This window comes from Neofelis nebulosa, chromosome 9 (assembly GCF_028018385.1).
Source record: "Neofelis nebulosa isolate mNeoNeb1 chromosome 9, mNeoNeb1.pri, whole genome shotgun sequence".
NCBI classification, from domain to species: Eukaryota; Metazoa; Chordata; class Mammalia; order Carnivora; family Felidae; genus Neofelis; species Neofelis nebulosa.
The window spans coordinates 12,284,395-12,301,754 of NC_080790.1; the positions used below are offsets into that span (position 1 = coordinate 12,284,395).

At 50.6% G+C, this 17,360-nt stretch overlaps 1 protein-coding gene across 1 annotated transcript in view; it reads left to right on the plus strand.

The window, feature by feature from the left end:
• The first annotated feature begins 15,486 nt into the window (after positions 1–15,486).
• The window catches only part of LOC131484388 (uncharacterized), a 52,797-nt gene continuing 50,923 nt past the window's right edge, over positions 15,487–17,360 (plus strand). Inside the window, exon 1 of the transcript XR_009248213.1 lies at positions 15,487–16,953. The gene's annotated coding sequence lies outside the window, so the exon portion shown is untranslated. The remainder of the gene's footprint in view (positions 16,954–17,360) is intronic.

Consider the following 17,360-nt stretch of genomic DNA (forward strand, 5'->3'; position numbering starts at 1 on the left):
TCCCTCCGATGCCGATGCCGGGCAGCTCCCAGGCCTGAGCAGGGCGGGGCAACGGGAGAGGCCGGAGCCCGTGAATTCCAGCGGGGTCCCCAGGTGATCATGAGGGTCAGAGTCCGTGTGCCTCATTCAGGGAGGTCATAGGGCTGGAGACGGAAGAGCTGCCGGGTAGTGGGCCGCGTGTAGACATTTTGCGCGGAGCTGGGAGCCGGCACCAAGGCTGAATCGGGGCCAGGGCACCCGGTATGAAGTCTCCTTCAACGGGCAGAGGAAGCCCCGGGCGTCCTTTTATTGGCTACTGGGTAAGAAATGTGGGAACGTGGGACTCAGTTCAGGAACTCGACAGCCGCGTTCTCCTCCAGGAAGACTCCTTGATAACCGTGGAAGGAAATGACCACACCTAGGGGTTTGCCCTGCACCTTGACTTTCCCCGTGGCTCCAGATATGTGTCTCCAGGCCCCACCCTCCACAGGCCCAGGGCCTTCTCCGGGGCTGGTCCAGTCTTGCCCTCTCTCTGGTCTCCTGGGTGCCCAGCTTGGGACCTGGCCTGGCCTAGTACCGGGCGAGCATTTCCTATGTGGAATGACTTGCCTTTTGCAAGGGTGCACTGTCTTGGGGTTTGGTAGCAGGGGCACAGAAGAGTCTAGAATGCTGCTCAGAGCACCTGGCTTCTTAGATTTCTCGCCTGCTAGGTGGCCCTTCCCCCCACCCCCACACACAGGGTGCTCCAAGGAGCACGTAAGAACCTGAATGTCACACGTGAGAAGGCCACCAGCGATCTTACGTGAGAGGTGGCATCGAGTGATGGTCCGGGCCTAAACTCTGTCACCGGGCTCCCAGGGAGTAAATCTGGCTCTGCTGCTGGAGAGATGTGTGACCCGGGGCTGGAGGCTGGCTAGCCTTCCCTGTGCCGTGGATTCCTCATCTGTAACATCACTGGTCACGAGGATTCCATGGGTGAGTTTATGTAAAGCCCCCGGAACAGTGCCTGGAGGTTGGAGATGGATGGAGGCGGGGGTGATCTGTGTTGCGAATTTGGCACCCCTTTCCTGATTTCAGCTTTCCTACATTACCAGCCTTTAAGACATAGAGCATTCTGTGCTCTATGAGCAGTCTTGGTCTCACAGAGGAACAAAGATGGGAATAGGGCAGCACAGCCTCCAGGAGGGAGTTGGGTTGACCTAGATCTGGCTCCTTGTAGCTCCAGGTCAATCATTCTTCGAGCAGACTGTTTTCTTTGTATTGGGAAGTCAGGCCTAAGCACGTGTCCTTTGGGTGAAAGCATCCACTTCTCTGGCATCGCAGGCCTTTTGTCATTTTTCCTCAAGTCTTTTCTGATCGTATTCCTCGCCCTTCCCCTACACATTCTATAGTTGCTTGGAGTCCAGAATGGAGCAGGATGTGGCCCGTACCCATGTGAAAAAAGGAAGGTGGACGTTGAACACATAATTACCAGGGTGCCATGTACTATCAGAACGTGCAGAATGTAAGGACAGCACACAGCACAGCAGGGCTTCACCACCTGAGGACGGGGGCCAGAGAGGCCTCCAGAGTTAGCCAGGAAAAGCAGGGGTGGAGAGTGTTCCACATAGAAGCGCAGCATGTACAAAGGCCCGGTGCTCACCAAGAACTGAATGACCCTACTCACGGCCTGAGTTCTGTAGTCTGGTCTTGGGATGCTCGTGTGCTTGTCTGGTGTTTGCTCACCGTATCCATCTCACCATTTGCGGGGTCCTCCTTTCTCTCTATTCGTGGCCCCTGCCATGAGCTTTTAGTCTGAAACAGGGTTGATAAAGTCTTTCTAGAAAGGACCACTTGGTAAATACCTTAAGCCTTACGGGCCACACAGTCCCCACTGCAACTCCGGAAGCCGCCATTGTAGTGTGTGTGGAAGCCGCCATTATACTGTGGAAGCCGCCACGGGCGCTCTGCCAGTGAATGAGTGCGGCTGTGTGTCGATAAGACTTTATTTACAAAAACAGACGGTGAGCTGGATTTGGCTCATGGGCCACATTTTGCCAACCTCTTGTCTGGAAGGGAAGACAGGCATGGACCAAATCACTGTAACCAGGTGGTATTGCATGGGCATTTTTCTCCCGCGGTGGTCAATGTGGAGATTCTATAGAACTCCGTGCAGAGGCTTGAGTCGCGCACAGTCCTCAGTTCATGAGACATCTCTCACCGGTCCCTGCCAGGCTCCTCTTCCCACTGATGTGCTCAGCCCTCCTCGTTCCCATCCCCCTCTCTGCACAGACGACTGTCTCAGTGCATCTGCTTTGCACCCCTGAAATCATAGGCGCATCTCTGAAGCACGTTGCCCTGTGTGACGTATGTCTAAGTTATATAAATGACACTCCGCTATCCGTTCTTTGGCTTCTTACTTCTTCCGCCTGTTTGGCACTGCATTTATTTTATTTTCATTTTATTTTTTTAAGTCGGCTTCACGCCCCACGCAGAGCCCAGTGTGGGGCTTGAACTCGCAACCCTGACATCAAGACCTGAGCTGAGGTCAAGAGTCAGACGCTGAATCGACTAGCCACCCAGGCGCCCCTCAGCACTGCATTTTTAAAATCTAATGCCGTGCCTACACTTAGTTCTTTGCTTCTAAATGCTGCAAAAATTTTCACACTGTACATCACCGAATTCTCCTTATTCATCTCCCGAGTGATGATCACTGTGTTTGGTGCTAGTCCTTTATCCCCACAAACAAGGTCACATCTTCCTCGAGTGGAGGTGCTCAGACCTGCTTTTCCCGTGCTGTCATAGCTCTTGTCCTTTGGATATCTGCCTCCACCCTGGACTGTGAGGTCTTGAGATCTGTTGTCAGACTCATGTCTTCACCCCAGAGTCCAGTCGAGATGCCTGGTACTTTGGAGAGCCAAAAGTGTTTGGTGAACGAATCCGTCTTTGAGGAGAGAACTCTGTCAGGCAACTTTGGGACTTCCCTACAGTCTAGTAGAGCGCCTGGCATCTCCTGGCTGTTCTCCAGCAGCAGGCTGGTCATAGCTCTCATCCCAGTGGCACCTTTGCTCGTGGGACCCTACCCATATGCCCACAGAGCACCTTCCCATGATTGTTTCCTGTTTGGTTACATGTTGACCGTCTGAGGGGCTGATTTCATTTCGTGGTGTAAACTCAGGGAGTATGATGATTACTTCCTGTGTCACCTTGGCTAGGCTATGGTACCCAGTTTTTGGTCAGACACCAGTCTCGATGGCATTGGGAAGATACATCTTAGAGGTGATTAGTGTTGAATCCAAGACATTGGATAAAACAGATTAGCCTCTGTAGTGTGGGTGGCCCTCATCCACTCAGTTGAAGGCATTGACAAAAAGAATGAGGTCCCCCAAAGAAGAAGGAAGTCTATGTTAAGATGCCCTTTGGACTCGAGATGGCAGCGTCTAGTCTTTCCTGCACCTTCAGCCTTCTGACTTGCCCTGCAGATTTCGGACTTGTTGGCACCCGTGATCACGGGGTGATCCACTTTTCAATGAGCCAATTCTTTGTCCTCTCTCTTTTTCTCCCCTCTATACGTCTGTTCTTCCGGAGAACGCTACTAATACAGGGAGGGTCAGGATAAATCTATTCTGGAGGAAGATCTTTTTCATGACTTTTGAAGCCTCAGGAGGATTTCAGGAGACTCTATCTGTGACCGTATCTAGGAGTCCTCGCGACAGACTGACACCACACACAAGCTCGGATACCAGATGATGATCCTGACGTTTGGGTTGAATCAGTAACATTCAACAAAGACCCACCTTAATTCCTTGCTATGTCTGGCTGTAGACGGTGCGAAACATCTAGTTGATCTGGGGACTGATTCTCATCTCAGCTTTGAGCATTATTAACCGCCCATCAAACCCAACTTAGCCATGATACAAGAACCACAACGGGCAGCCTCAGAAGGCTTTAGTGCACACCCCTGAGAGCAGAGAGCACCAGAAGATGGTGAGAAGGGAAGATCTACCAGCCGGTCCCTAGTATTTTCTAAGTTTATGGCCCATCAGTTACTGTGGTGTCGACACTCGGTTATTTTCACGACGCTGCAAGGGGGGCCTGATTAGCCCCATTTTACAGATGAAGAATGGAGCCCGGAAGTGCTGAGTCTCTGTCGGGAGTGGTAAGGTAGTCAGCAGTGGATCTGGATTCAAGCTTGAGTTTGTATTGTGAGGCCAAAGCCTGTGCTCATCCCATTGTGTCCTGAGTTTCACTCACTCACTCACTCACTCACTCATCAATTCATTCAAGCACCCGAGATGGGGCTCGAACTCGCAACCCCAAGATCCTGAGTTGCATACGCCAGGCACCCTGAGTGTCTGGTGGTTTAAATGGGAGAGTGTGTGGCAGGGCTTCTAGCTCCTAGCGCACGAGGGAGGTTGTGCTGGTGCTGGAGGAGGGGAAGCCGGCCAGGAGGAGTGAGGATCCCAGAGGAAACAAGGATGTTGCAGGAGAGCATGTCCAAGGGCCGGGCCGAGACCCGGCCATCAGGGAGGGGTGCAGTAGGTAGGGGTGCAGACGCTGTGCCTATGGCTGAGGCCATCGGCAGTGTGAAGAGTGGAAGGGCTTGAAGCCGGAGATGCGGGCAAGACCTTGGAAGGTGGTGCTGAGCTGTTGGACTTGGGGTCACCTGGGGCTTTTGTTCAGACCCAAGACTAGGGCGAGGAGAGTGAGGAACTCATCCAGGGTGCAAAATCTAAGGAGGGCAAATACACAGCATCGCACCTCACTCCCGGACCTTCTACATCCAAACAGGCAGCACAGGGACCTTGTAGCAAAGGGCCCCTAGGAGCTCCGCACCACCCAGGCAAGAAGGCAAATAGCGGTGATGGCAAGGAGGGTTTTATGCCAACGGGTCCCAGCTTTGGGGAGGGCGCGTCTGGCAGGCCCAGGTGCTAAGGCGCTGTTTCGGATGAGGTTTTCCAGTTTCCAGTTTCCAGATGGGGAAATACCCTGACTGTTCAACGCTGCACATATATAACCTCCCTGCAGCAGCTACTCCGGGAGGCTCTGGAAGAAAGCCCTAAGTCCTGGCCAGAGAGCCAAGGCCCTCCACACCTGGTCCCTCCCTCTGCCTCCAAGCCCCTATCCCTGGCGTGTTCCTCCTGAAGCAGGGAGACGCTGCAAAGAGTTCATGGGCTTCAGAGTCCGCAGCCTTGGCTCCAGAGCTCAGCTCCACCTCGTCTGGGCACGGGTCACCTTGGAGAAGTCTGCTACCCTTTGGGTCCTTGGGACATAGTATGGTTCTTTCGGTGGGGGGTGGGGTGGGGGGGTGGTGGGGGTGAGGGCCAGAGGAGACCATGTAAAATGCAAGGTGGGAAAAGCATTGTTATTATTCATAAACCACACAGGGAGGGCTTCTCCTCTGGCTGCCTGTGAACCAGTCCCCAGTGAGCCATAAGCCACAGACAGACTGAGTGCAGACCAGCCTCCCAGCCATCACCTCCTGCTTCTTCAGCAGCTGGCCACGGACGTGATGCTAGCTGTCCACTCCTCCCACGAGGGGGGCAAACCTAGGGTGGCGGTGCTCTGAAGAAGGTTATTTATCCCTTACTTTATTCTAAAATAAGAAATTTTACAAGGATTGAAGGTGAGGTAGGGAAAGGGTTTTTTTTTTTAATTGTTTTCAATGTGTATTTATTTTTGAGAGAGAGAAACAGAGTGTGAGCAGGGGAGGGGCAGCGAGAGAGGGAGACCCAGAATCCGAAGCGGGCTCCAGGCTCCGAGCTGTCAGCGCAGAGCCCGACGTGGGGCTCGCACCCACGAACTGCGAGATCGTGACCTGAGCCGAAGTCGGACGCTCAACGGACTGGGCCCCCCACGTGCCCTGGAGAAAGTTTCTTAAATTTTTAGCCTTCAAGGAGAGTCTGGGAAATGTGCTTTTACAGAAGGCACTGGGGGTGGGGGTGCTTTCTCAATCGCCGTGCAATCTTTCAAGGAGAGGAGGGCCTCTCTCTCGGAGCACTCTTTTAGGAGGAGCAAATGCTGTCAGAGCGGCAGCCTGCAGCAGGGATGTGGGTGGGGTCAGGGGGCCCAGGCTGGAATGGGGGAGCCGTCTCCCAGATACGCCGGCTCTCCGGAGTGTTCCGGTGCCGGATGTTGGTGTGAGCTGAACAGATTTGGCTGGAGGTTTCATCTGGGCAAAGACAGAGTCAGGAGGGGCTTGTTTCTTTGTGTTTCGACCCTGCTGATGAGCATGGCTGGAAAACTCAATTATCAGTGAGGTTAGGGGCAGGGCGGGAGGTCAGGGCCTAACGGCCGGCTCTTCCTCTGGGCGTTGAGAGATTTGATCTCCTCTCTGCTGCCCCAGGAGGAGGATGCATTGATCAGAGTCAAAGGTCATGTGTCATCAAAGGCGGTCCAGGAATAAAAGGAGCCCTTCCCAAGGATTCTAGAAGGGCCCCCCAAACCCAAAGCGATTCACTCCTTTCGTAAGCTCAGATGTGCCTTGTAGTCAAAAAGTCTAGAATTCTCGTTGCAAAATTTGCAAGAAAACATTGCTTGATCCGAGGGTAGCTTTCAAAGATTTAGGATTTGAAGGGGGAGGGGTTGGAAGCATCCTCTTTCTATCCTCCTCAGCCAAGAATTCAGAACCCTCTGGGGGAGAGACTGCACATGTCTTCCTTTTTTTTTTTTTTTTTTTTTTTCAGGAAAAACAATTCATTAAAAAGTTCTTTGTATGAGTCTGGACACCTCAAAGATAGGACCCTAGCCACCCTCGTTTCACACTTATCTTTTCCCATGGGAATATTTCCTTTCTAGACAGGGAAAACCACACACACGCACACACACAGAGTAATTTGAAAGTTGAAAGTTAAATTTAAACCATCACATGGCCAGTGGATTGTGTAGAAAAACCATAAAGACAGAAAAAAAAAAGTCTACCAAAAGACAGACAAATGGAAAGAAATGCAGAGGGACAAGGAGAAAGAAAGTTCATGCCTGAAACCGGAAGGTAAAAGAGTACTGTAGGGGCAGACGCGGCCCTCAATTATCATCAGGTGACTTAAAATACGACAAAATATCCCCAAATGCGAGATTCTGAACTATAGGGGAGGAAAGAGTTTCCCAGCAGATGTACCTATATATTTTCCTTAATAATTTCAGCGAAGTGTGGATAATGAACAAAAGGCCCGATGGCTCATCTAACTTTCCAGTTGTCAAAGCCAATTGGATGCAGAGAGGACGGAGTTGATGACACACGAGAACAGGTTTGCATTTCAAGAGCAGGTCTGAGTCCTAGCTGAGATTTGGGGCTGACTGAGTTAGAGGCATCACCAAAACCAGCCATTGGGATCCACCTGCATAAATACTATTGTATATTGTATTACACGTAGATGTACATGTCGATGCTTGCCTCTGTCCAAGCATATCCAGGTGTTAGCAGGAATGTGACTATATGTAAGAGGTCTAGATTACCTGCCTGAGAAAGTTGGCGGGTGTCCCACAAATGGGCCCCAGAGCTCATTTCTAGATGACAGAAAAATGAACACAAGGATAATGTGTGTAAGGCACTGTGTTCGTGGACCTCTCTGCATTTTATTGAGTGTAGGTTATTACTAACAACGTAGATGCAAATGCCATCTCACCTAGGAAGCCCTCCCCACTTGCCTGGTCTCAGGGAACTTTCTCTCCACGACTCCTCTACAGATGGGCTCTGTCTGGGGCTACAGGTCTGGCCAGTTCTTGATAAACTCTTGCTCAAGTCTCATCTGCCCATCGAGCTGGGAGCCTCCTGGGAAGGGATCACCGTGTTGACGTGCGGCCGTGCTGGGCCATGTTAGGTCCCCTGTGAAGCCCCGTGGGCTAATTAGAATAGTGGCCCCACCTGGATAGCAATAATTCTAAATCAAACCCACTTCCTAGGTCCCAGTTTATCTCGTAAGTAGGATAAGAATGTCGTTGGAATCATGTTGTTTAGTCATGGAAGGGCTAACGCAGCACCACTGCTCATTCAGCATATTGTCTAGTCCAGCTGTTTTGTTTTGTTTTGCTTTTTTCACAGCAAGACTTTCTCAATGAAGGGGGCAGGGCATCGGTTTACATTCTAGCGCGAGCTCTTTATTTTGTGTTCGTCTGGTGGCTTTACTCCAAGGTGCCCTGACCAAGGGCACTGTCTTCATTTTACAGACGTGGACTTAGAGGTCGAGAGAGAGGGAGTGACGTGTCCACGGTTTCACAGCAAGAGATAGAGCTGGCAGCCGGGCCTGGGCCTGCGGTCACCAAGGTCTGTGACAATAACGAAACAATAGTGCGGTAACGCCTGTAATTCTCGCACAAGATCACACAGCATCTGTGGCGTGGTGCTGAGAATGGGACGTGGCGGGATTCAGTCTCCGCACGGGAGGAAACGGAAGCACAGGGACGACAGAGACGAGGCCTGAGGCAGAGAGGAGGATGCTGGCAAAAGACGGGACGCTAGTCTGTTCCTGCCTCTGGCCCAGCCCTCGTCCTGACACGTCCGGCTTCAGATGAGCGAACGTGGCCCTTCGTCCCCCAGAAATGGCCAAGAAGCGTGGGGACAGGCCGAACCTCCAGGCCTCGTTAAGATAACCGCAGGATGATGGGCTACGTTCTGGAAAAGTCTCAGCCACGGAAAGGCTCCAAGTGCTTGGAGGCCCCGTCTGTGATAGAGCTTAACCTCAGTGAGGCCTTACACCTGTGTCTTGTACGAGCCAAGCCTGCTGGTTGACTCGAAGCATCTCGGGAACAGAGACTATGGTGAAGATACACATGTCCATCATAACTTAATCTCCACGCGTGCTGGTAGCAAAGCAGAATCTCTGACACGAAGCGCTTTGTAAACTGTGGCCCTGAAGCAAACGGTGGGTGTTATTCTTATTTCTGAGCCTAAAACAACCAGCTGTTTGACATTTTCCAATTAAAAGTATGGGCCTGGGATACTTGCCCGTTAAAAATGTAACACCACCCATAAAATCTCAGCTTTTTTTCATTTTCGTTTTTTAAGAACACAAATTAGGCCAATTAAATAGTTTAAATGACTTTCTTTTTTCTTCTTTTAAGCAGAGGAAGCCATACACAGGAACCAATAGGTCCCTCACAAAGATTTGCTGTTTCCCCTGGAGCAGACACCCACAGAAGGGACAGCCACAAATAAATCTCCTTGCAGTTTTTACAACCGAGGGTCGGTCAAACTTTCACAGGCCTCACATAAACGTCTCCTTGCACGTGGTGATCCTGGGAACGCTTTATTTCTGCTCCAACTTCCCGTCTGGATGCTAGTGCCCAGTGGGCCAGGGATGGGGTCTGCAGCCTCGGGGTCCCCTGGGTGCCCACGGCTGCCTCATGAGGCCTTGTCTGTTGTATTGAAGTGAGCTGATCCGGCCGATAGGCCGATAGCTCCTTTCCTCTTCTCCCAGGAGAATTGGGGACTTCTGCGGAATGAAGTCTGGGCTTCGCAGAAGGACACTAACCTGCGTGTAGAGAAGGATGGGGAAGAATCTCTCTCTCTAGATGTTTTCTGATTTTTTCTGACTTACGTGCCCAACAAATAGAACTGCTCTAAGAGTATGCCTTTGATGTGTGGTCGGAGCTGCTGCGGAAAGCCGAGAATTTCGTGGTGGAAAATCCCTATTCTAATTTGAACACTGCTTTGCAAAGTCAACTCCGAAGTTTTCAGAAAGATTTCATGGTCCGCTGCCTCTGGGATAAAGTTGAAACTCCTGGGCCAGCCCTGGGTGGAGCCGGAGGAGGGTCAGGGCCTCTCGAGTGGCTGGAACTTGGTCCAAACTTGACTAGTTACTTCCCGGTTGAGCCTCATTTGCTCTTTTCTGAGACGGGGTTAACGATAACATCTAAACCCTTAAGGTTTTTGTGCAGATTGAAGGAGGTCATGAAAAGAGAGGGTCTGACCTCCCCAAACTCTGAAGTCCTCACTCTCTCTTCCCCCTTCTTACCGCCTTTCCTCTGGACTTGTTAGGTCATACTCAGAGGCAGGCCCCGGCGTAAACATGGAGTCATGAATTCCACGAGGTTCCAGTCTTCAAGGAGCACATCATACCTGCTAGAACGCACAGCCAAGGAGATTGGTAATGATGTGGCACCGGCTGTGCTGATGGAGTCAGAGAGGGAAGGTCTAATCCAGACAGTTTCCACTGTCCCTCTGGGTCTGAGCAGCACCTTCCCCAGCTTTTATGAATACAGCTGTTTTCATAGCCATTGCGCCTCTGCCCAGGAGCGTCCTTCAGCGTGTGGGGGAGGGGGTGTGCACAACAGAAGAGAGAGAGAGCCCACCAGGGGCTCATGGCCTCCACGGAGAATCCAAGGGGATTCACGCAGCCACTGGTCTGCTCCTGGGCCACCATCCATGAGGGAAGCGCTAAAGGGAGAGAAGATGGTTACTGTCCAGAGATGGGGACAAGGGGCCTTATGGGTGACCATCTCCAGCTCCGGCTCAGGGAAGACAGGGCCTGCAGGAGAGTGTTTCTCATACGTGGGTCACTTCACAGTCAAGTTGTCAGAAGGGACGATAAGCTGAGTTTGTCTGGAGGCAGAATATTTGAATAGGGTGGGGCCTGTTGAAGACTCCACCTCTCCGCTGGGGCCTCGAAAGGCCCTGGGGGTGGCTATTTGGGTGTTGGGTAGGCAGGGTTCCTCGGGTGGTGGGGGCAGTGGCCAAGAATCAAAGGGCCTCCGTCCACCCAACTCACGGAGTCTTGGAGGGCACGAGTGCGAGCCCAGCAGGCCCTGTCCAGTGGATGCAGCCTGTCAAGTGCCCCCTGGCCCCCGTCTCTCTCCTGAGCACAAAAGCCTGTTGTCTGGGGAGCTCAGAGAGTGGGCACAGACCATCCTCTTTTCTCTGTGTCATTAATGTAATCTATTTGATCTTGAGGGTGGTTTTATTCCAGTCTCTCAAGGGAGTGGGGGGAGGGAAGGAGGCACGTCTTCTGACTTCAGAGACTAGAAACACTTAAACGTGACGATTAAGGCCAAGAGGAAACACGTCTTGGTTCCTCTTTTCCTGGTCAGGAAAGAGCTAATACTCAACGTCTCTTGGACAGTCCCCTCTTCTTTGGAATGCAACTGTGTTTCTTATCATTATTGCTAACAATACTACAGTTGTTTACATTTACTTATGCACCCCTAGCCTCTCTTTCGAGAGGGTTTTGACATACCAGTGAAATAGGTTTACAATGAATACATGAAGGAATCATGGCTAAGAGAAAAGAAAAATAGAAGAGACAAGACAATAACAGAGAAAAGGTAAGAAGACAAAATTGTCCCTCTAGAGGTCTGGGCAGTAGCTGGATGTGGGCCAGGACTCAATTCTGAGCTTCCTGGTAATCACGGTAATGAGGGAAACACTCATATACATGGTGTGCGTCATCAACAAGAAACGCGGCTGCCTCAAAAGCAGGCTCTTTATGATATATTAAGAAATAATATCAATAAAGTTCTCTAAAAGATCTAGATATTGGGAGATAGGCTCCTTCGGGAACTCTTAAGTTCATAAATATCTTTAGGGCAGCATTTTCTGAATTGTGTTCCGTGAAACACTGATTCTGGGGTGCATCAAGAGGTGTTCCCCCCCAAAGAAGAAGTGTTCCCCCAAATCAGACACTGTGGCCAGATGAACGTAATTAATATTCACACTTAATTTCCCTCTTGGAGATTTGCAATGCTTCCATTCTCCTGAGGACTTGAAAGAGTCTGAGGAAAAGAAATGGGGTAAATTTGGTTCAAATAATTATTTCTCAGAGTTTTTTGGTGACAGTACCAGAATTTGGAGGAACCTCTGGTTTTCCTGGGGCCCTTTTGTGGGAACTGGGGTACTTTCTAAAAGCCAGGCTCTGTGTCTTTAGGAGAGTTAGTGTGTGCATAAGATTCCTTCCTGGGCTTCCTCCACCTTCTGCCCTGCCCTGGGTGGAGGGGGGCGACTGGGCTCCCTCAGCAGGAGCATCACAGGGACCATCAGGGTCTGATCCCAGCTCCTGCCGGCACCTGGGGGCCCTTGCAAGGCCTTCGGAGTTAAATGTCTACATGACGAACGAAACCCCCCCCTTGCCGATGTTGATCCGTCTTGTTTCAGGAGACTTCTGCTGACAAGCTTCAGTCTCCATTTCACCTAAGACTCCCCAGGCGCCCCCGGGGCATGGTGGGGAAAAGCAGGGCAGAAGGTGGGAGAACGCCGTCTTGCCACATCGAGGCAGCAAGATTAATAAATGATACATATCAACAGGGGCAGGAGGCTGGCAGTTCCGGGTTGGCTTCTTGGAGGAAGTGACACTTTAACAAAGATTTAAAAGATTGGCAGGAGTCATACAAAGGAGAAGGTATGGGGTCCCATTTGGGGCCTGGCTGGAACAAATGGTCAGAATTGGCTCTGGGGGGAACAAATGGCAGGGACCAGGCTGCTGGAGAGGAGCAGGAGACGGAGGGCCTGGCTGACAAGCTTGGGCTTCCTGGTCTAGGGACCAAGGGGAGGCATTGAAGGACCCCCCAGGGGGGATGGCAGGGCTTTTCTGTTAGAAAGAGCCTCTTAGTGATGATGGACCGTGACACAGAAGGACACATACGGACTGAGTGGCTGAGGCCAGGGTCCCCAGGCACCCGCCCAGGGCGACGGCTGCAGGAGAGGGGTGGGGCTCCAGCCTTCACCCTCGGTTCCAGTGGATAATGGGAGGACATGAGTTCTCCGTGCTCCCTGGAAGATTGGCTTTCTCTCTGGCTGGACGTCAGAACAAATTAAGGGCCCTTGTCTCACAAGCCCCACCTGGCCGGCAGCATGGTCGGGCCAGGCTGGCAGGGGAGATGTGTCCCCGGCAGCATCTCGGACCTTGGCCACTGGCCTCGGAGCGAGAAAGGCTGTTCCTGCCCTGCCTGGTTAGTGAACGGTAGATAAAAGTACAAGAGATATGGCAGCCAAAGACCTGTGTCCATGTCACGGTCCGAGGTTTTCTGTGCTCATCAACGTGGCAAACAGAAGCCTCACGCCCTACCAGAGTCCCGGCTGGAGTACAGAAGCAGCCAGAGGCTGGGTGGGCAGGGGCTGGCCACCACATCCCGTATTTCCATCTTGCAAAGTGCGCTCACAAGAATGGTCTCATTTGATTTCTGTCTTAGTCGGTTCTGGCTGCTACAATAAAACTACCATAGACTTGGTGGGGGTTGGGAGGGCGCTTAAGCAACAGACATTTATCCTTCACGGCTCTAGAGACTGGGACCCCCAAGATCGAGGCACTGGCAGATTCGGTGTCTGGTGAGAGCCAGCTTCCTGGTCCACAGATGGCCTGTCTTCTTCATGTGTCCTCACAGGGCAGAAAAGAAGAGAAGGCACCTCTCTGAGGCTCCACCCTCGTGACCTAATTACCTCCCAAAGCCCCCATCTCCTAGTCCCGTCACACTGGGGGTTAGGATTTCAACATAAGGCTTCAGGGAGGAATAAACGTGTGTGCTACAGCACACTGCATTCTGCCCTCTGACGCTGATACTCCTTAAATCCCCATCACTACACCCCGTTATCGGGGCGGCCCTCCTGCATCTCCCCCTCTGGGCCAGTGCACCTGGTCCGTCCACTTACAGCCTCAGGTGACCCCTCTCGTGGCGTTTATGCCACATTCAGATCACGGCTTCATTTGTATTTTTCACTGCCTGTAGGCAGAGCCCTCCATCAGCTCTCAGAGGTATCCCTAGCACCTTACCCCATGCCGGGCACACACAGGGCTTCACCAATATTCGATGAATGGATGAATGAATGAATGAATGAATGAATGAATGAAGCTTTACTTTCTCCTGGTTAAAAAAACCTTGATGCTCGGGCCTCGGGAAAGCTTGCTCCACTCTTGGGGCAGCTGGGCTGGTAGGTCTAACTATGGGTGAATCCGAGCATTGGATTCACTCATGTTGCCCAGCCGAGGACCTCGGTGGTTTCTGGAGTCTGTCCACCGGTATAAGCTTGTCAGGACTTGGGGGCAAGCAGTTATTTTGGTGAATTATGGAGAGTCAGATATCAGCCAATGCCTGCTGATGCTTTGAGAGGGTGGGGATATGAGGGGAATTTTAAAAAATGACTTATTTTGAGGAAAGTAGTATGCTTGCTACGGAAATTTTATAAATGCAGATAAGCAAAATGAATTTAAAAAAGTAAGTGAAGAAAACGATTATGCTATCATTTAGGGCTATTGAGCACCTGGCCAGGCTACTTGGGCATCGTCTGCCTTTTCATGGTCCCTCTTACACCGTGACTTCAGAGTAGCCCAACTGTTTACACAGCAGCCCAGGGCTCCAAAGGGCCGTGTCCCAAGAGACAGTCAGGCAGAAACTCTACTATCTCTTGTGACCTAGCCTCAGAAGTCACTCGGATTCCACCGGCTTGCATTGCTGGGGGCAGTTACGATTTTCCACTCAGGTTTGAGTAGAGGGAGCCTGGACACCGCCTCTCAGTGGAGGAATGTGACCATCCCACGGCAGGGAGAGCATCCAGGAAGGAGACGCGCTGATGTGGCCATCGTGGGGGAATATAACTTCTCACAATGAAATCTCAGTACGAACTGTTAAGATGGTCAATGAAGCTACAATTATTTCAGCTGGGAGTCCTTTACTGTTGCACTAAAGTAAAAGAAAAAAAAAAAAAAAGAAAAAAAAAGAAAAAATCTTGGCTACATGGTGCACAACCATCTGACCCTGTATAGCGCTTCTCGGGTTTCAAAAGCCACTTTGTTCGCCGCTCACAATTTCCCGGTGGGGATCATCACCCCCGTTTTACAGCCATGGAAACTGAAGTCTAGAAGGGAATAAAGAATTTCTGCAGTGTCAGCACCTCGCGGACTGGGGAACAGATCTAAATATTCTGCTTCAATCCCAGACGGCTGTCTTCTCCTCCACAACGCCTCTTGCTGTGATTGCAACCCCCCAGGGGTCACATTCCACACCCAGAAAATTGTAACACTGACCCAAAAGGTAAGACTTCCTTTTTAATGTTTTAACTTTAGCGTGGCCTTCAGCCTTTGACTCGAGAATGGTGTGTACTGAGTAAACATTCCCTCAGAGCTGGATGACCGGGGTTTGATTAGCGGAAGGAATGCTCGGCAGAAGGAACTGGGAGAAAGGGTGGCCCGGCATATGAAAATGGCACCCAATTCTTGAGTGAGCAAATATCTGAAAGTCTTTACCACTGTCTGGGCAGTCTAGGTGGGTGCCTACCTCTTGGTGAAAGTAATAGGACTGAGCAGACGATGATCTGGACCCTTGAAAGTCCTCCGGAGACCCTGGTTCTCTCACTCTTGGAGACCCCGCCCCACATCCTGTCGTATGTGACGCGACTCCTTCGTTCCATATTATGTATTATGGGGTTTTTGTTATTTTGCTATAAAAAAGTTCAAAAGAACTCTGCAGTTTTGCTTTTAAAATTATTTAGCTATGGGTAACTTGATTAATTTACCATAAGGTCTTTTTCTTTTCTTTTTTTTTTTCCTTCTCAATCTATTTGGAAATTCATGCCACGTGCAAATATATAACCTCCACACTGTTTTCTAATGCAATGAAATGCTCACAAGTGATAAATTTAACAATTACGAAGTGGCATGGGACATAGTGTTAGCTTTTTCAGACAATTAATTAAACATTTACCTACTTTGATTTTGCTGTTTTTGTTTTGTGTTTCAGAACCAGTGTTTTTTTTTGTTTTGTTTTGTTTTTTTTGTCAGCTCTCAAATTTTTTTTGTGGGACCCTTTAAAAAGCTCACAAGCTGGATCCTGGAGCTATGGAGCCTGGCCGATAAGATGATTCTGATTGCACAGAGCCTAGTGCTTTCTCAATGAAAAGGGTCCCCCAAGTCCCTATGGTTGTGTCGTCAGAGCTGAAGCCACGAAGAGAAGCCATTCCTCATTACGAAGTGTTTTTTGGGCCAAGCGTACACACTTGTCCTGCTCTAAATGCTGTTGCTGGCGGGGACCTTTGCCACTCAGTCAACGGACTGAGTCCAGGAGGATGACCAAATAATCCGGGAAGCTCTGAATTCTCCATCGTTAATTCAGATGGTCCAATTCTGGTCATCAGTTCAGGTCGATCTGAAATACCAGTGGGCCAGAGAGTGTGATGAGGGAAAAACTCTTACGGAGAAGAAAATGGGCCAGGGAAATGGACTTGCTTGAGCCCAGTCATGGAAGGAATTTGGGATAGAGAAGGCCACTCACGTCATTAAAAAGCCTATGGCGTGGCAGAGGCTCTGATGAATTTCATCTGGCCAGTCCAACATCTTTTCAAGGGGAGCTTGAACTCCATTTCATAGATTGGACCCCTCGGGCTGAAATAGGCCAATATTTGCCCAAAGTGACCCGGTGACAGGAACCCAGTGCTGCCTAATTCCAAGGCTCTGCTATGTCTTCCTGCCATTGCGATGGAGAGGCATGCTTACGATTTTTTGGAGGAAATTAGCAGCATGTTTTGAGGTTTGTGCTTGGAATACCAGCAGGCTTAAGGAGATTGCAGGAGCAATGTCTTTTAGGATTTTCCATTTGCAGAAGCCACAATCCTATAACAAACAGTCGGTATGAAAGAACTGGAGAGAAGTAAATTAAGGGCTTACAAGAAGCAATCAAGCCTTTGTCTAGAGTAGTGGAGCCAAGAACCCAGTTGGCTAACAAATCCTCGTGGAGCACCTACCTACTCCGTGCAGGGGTCCCTGAGGGATGATAACCTCTCAGGCTTGGGTCCTCCGGTGCAGACAGGCACGGAAGTGGATAGAAGGAGCTCTGGCCTACGAGTCAGAAGATCAGAATTTGCAAACTTCTCTTCCACTCCCTGGCCGTGTGGCCTCGGACAAATGAATGCGCCTCTCTGAGCCTCGGTTACCGTTTTGTAAGATGGTGATGCTAATTCTTGTTCAAGCCACCTTCGGGCTCGACATTCCTGTGGATCCCCGCGGAACTCCGGTGTGTGGTAAACTACTATCCTCTTTATGACTGTCCCTTTGGCAGACCCAGTCTGCGGGGGAAGAGGTATGTCGTTTCTTTGTCCTCGGCACAGGGTCTGGCACATGGTGGCCAGGTACTGGGTGGGCCCGGGAGGAATAAAGCTGTAAATCTCTTACATCTTAGCTAAAATAACCTCTCCTAATGCACATGGACCTTAACTGGAATCTTTCTGCCCTGTTGATGCTTTAAATAATAAAGACCATTTCTTGTCAAGGATCCAAACTCTTCTTGCGCTGACCAGGAGTCTATCAATCCACAGGATGCTGCATTGAAATCAACCTGTTTTGCAAAACAGCTTTATGGTCTTTTTCTGATGAAGCCAGATGAATCCTGCAGCCATCAACCCGGGGAGGGCGTTTCTCCTTTCCTGCAGCTCAGTGTTCACAAATAATCTTCTTTTTTGATCCATACCACCGATTAGGCAAGGGTCC